We start from the raw sequence: 2609 nt of genomic DNA on the forward strand, positions 1-2609 counted from the left end.
ATATAAGGGCACAACCTACTCGCCTAGCTCGAGAAGGTATATGGATAACTTTACTAGTTGTCCACCTTGGGTAACTCGACAGAGTTCATCCTAACAGGTCAACTATAAGGAACTCCAGCCTTGTCTAAAGGCAAAACTACTCGCTCACTCGAGTATGTTATGGATACTACTATATTTTGTCCATCTTGGGTAACTCGACGGGGTTCATCCTAACAGGTCAATCTTAGTAGTTACTCCAGTCTACAAGCTAGACACCCTATTCGCAAGCTCGAATAGGTATTGGGTGTCTTTAAGATGATTTCATCTTGGATAACTCGACGTAGTTCATCCTAACAGATCTATCTTAAAAACTACTCCAGTCCTTGGTTAGGACACACTACTCGTTTGCTTGAGTAGTTTATGGATATCTTTGTAGTCTTTCTATCTGGGTAATCCGACAGGATTCATCCTAACTGATCAACTATAAAGATTACTCCATGCAAGCATTTTACTCGATTATTCGAGTAGTCTGTACATATCCTACGGTATCAGATAATATTTCTGAAGACATACCAATGGGATAAGAGCAATGTTTACAAAGACAATGAGTTGTTACAAACAGTTTACTCTGCCAAGTTCTTCAGAATTTCATCAGCAATCACTTCTGATTCTTTACAATGGTCCCGAAATTTCTCATCAGAACAATTGGGAGCTATTCCTTTAGCTATGGGAGCTAAATTGAACTGAGGCAAGTAAGATTTGACAACTCCTATCATGTGGGTCAGATAATTCTTGGAGGTAGCCGTCATGACATCAAAGATCTTCTTGGGAGCCTCTTCTAAACGTTCTTCCAAGGATTTGCTATTCGACGACCCCTCTTCAAAATCAACCATGTCCACAATGACATGAGCTGCTGCTACCAGTCGAGTATGGTCATCTGGAGAGCCTACCAAAAATATATTTCAGTAATTATTTTTTACAAAGCAATATCAAGACACAAGATCGAATACTCACAAGCTTGAGTAATCTGCAACTGTTTTTGAAGCTTTGAATTCTCTTCCTGGAGCTTTGATCTTTCTTCTCCTAGGCCCTTGATCTGCCGCTTCATATCACAAATTTCTAGATGATGCTTTCGGTTTGCTTCATACAGCTTGTTCCGAGCAGCAAGTGATTCATCTAGTCGTTTGGCAATCAGGGCGTTCTACTGCTCTAAGGTTTTCCGATTGTCAACAGTCTTATACAAAGCTTGAGACTTTAAAAAAGACCGATTGGCAACGTCCTGTAACATACAAGGCAAGACTGGTCAAACATCACCAACTACTCGAAGAAGACAAGTAGCAGCAGAAGGCTCTCCTTGGTATATTTGAAGCTCCATTGCATATAGTCAGCAAGCTTCTTTACATTATCTATGGACAACAACGGATCACCAAACAATTCCTTTCCCAACTCCTCCTGGGTTGACTGAGGCCTAGATTGAAAGGGCACCAGTCGAACGGCAGGACCTCTTGATCCTTGAGCTCCACTACTACCAGTTCCATCAGCATTGGAGGCACCCTCAGCAGCTGCAGGAGTACGTTCGGGTGCTTAAGGGTTTGGCACATTTGATATCTCAGCCGTGTCTACATTTGGCAAACCAGCAGATGGGTTCTCGATCAACCCAATTACTGGAGACTCGGGGGCCGATCGACTAGTTCCTTCCGAACCACTCTGCACCCAGTTACGAAAGTCTTGGATTTGATTTTTCTCATGTGCTGGAAGATATTGGATCCTAAGCCAAGCAAGGATTGAAATAAGAAAGGTGAGGCAAACAGGATGAAATCAAAAGAATATCAGATTCTTACTGGCCAGCATCGAGACAAGGAATTTTTCTCTACAACAAAGATCCAGGAGTTGCCTTTTGTTTCTTGATCCATCAGAAGTAGCATCTATTGAAATCGGTGGCATGCAATACCATGACTTATATTTTTTCTGCAAAAGAAGCAAAGAATTTGTTAGAAGATCAAAAATGTTAACTAAAAGTACTCGACAGTGTTTCCCAAACACAAACCCATGCATTTCCGGGAGGGTTTTTTCAAAGACTTATCGAAGTTGTCGAGTACTTTGCAGCATCTCCTGACTACTTCAGACTGAGCCATTGGTTCTAGTGACATTCTGGTGGGATCTTGTGTGCCTTTATATCTGAAGGCAGGATGCTTTCGAAGCTGGAGAGGCTGGATACGACGGCTTACAAACGAAAAGACCACATGATCACCAGTGACTCCTTTATTCTTCAAATGAGCAATCTCTTTTAAGATGCAATCAACTTGCTCGCCACCAGGTCCATTACTCGACTAGTTTTCTTGGATTTGGGGGGCACCAAGAGTTCTTTCTGGAAGTGGAGACTCAAAGTTCCCAACATGAAACCAGAATTTTTTTCACTCGGCTCCTTTACCCGATGGATCATAAGCCAAGTACTCGTTTCGGGTCTCAGGACGGAGTACTAATTCACAACCCCCGACAACGGCAGGTTTGGCGGAGTTTGGAACTGGAATAAGAGTGAAAAAGTGTTGGAAAAGGTGAAAGTGGGGAAGAATGCCAAGGAATACTTCACAGAAATGAGTAAAAATAGAAAGATGCAAAATGGATTGAGG

At 42.2% G+C, this 2609-nt stretch overlaps 1 long non-coding RNA gene across 1 annotated transcript; it reads right to left on the reverse strand.

Annotated features, from left to right (window-relative positions):
* Positions 1–509: 509 nt before the first annotated feature.
* On the reverse strand, positions 510–2323 carry LOC120690029. The gene is made up of 3 exons (XR_005681552.1): positions 1821–2323; positions 994–1747; positions 510–925 (listed from the first exon to the last, which is right to left on the reverse strand). It is a non-coding gene; the product is annotated as an uncharacterized LOC120690029 (long non-coding RNA).
* Positions 2324–2609: the final 286 nt, after the last annotated feature.

Source organism: Panicum virgatum, chromosome 9N (genome assembly GCF_016808335.1).
Source record: "Panicum virgatum strain AP13 chromosome 9N, P.virgatum_v5, whole genome shotgun sequence".
NCBI classification, from domain to species: Eukaryota; Viridiplantae; Streptophyta; class Magnoliopsida; order Poales; family Poaceae; genus Panicum; species Panicum virgatum.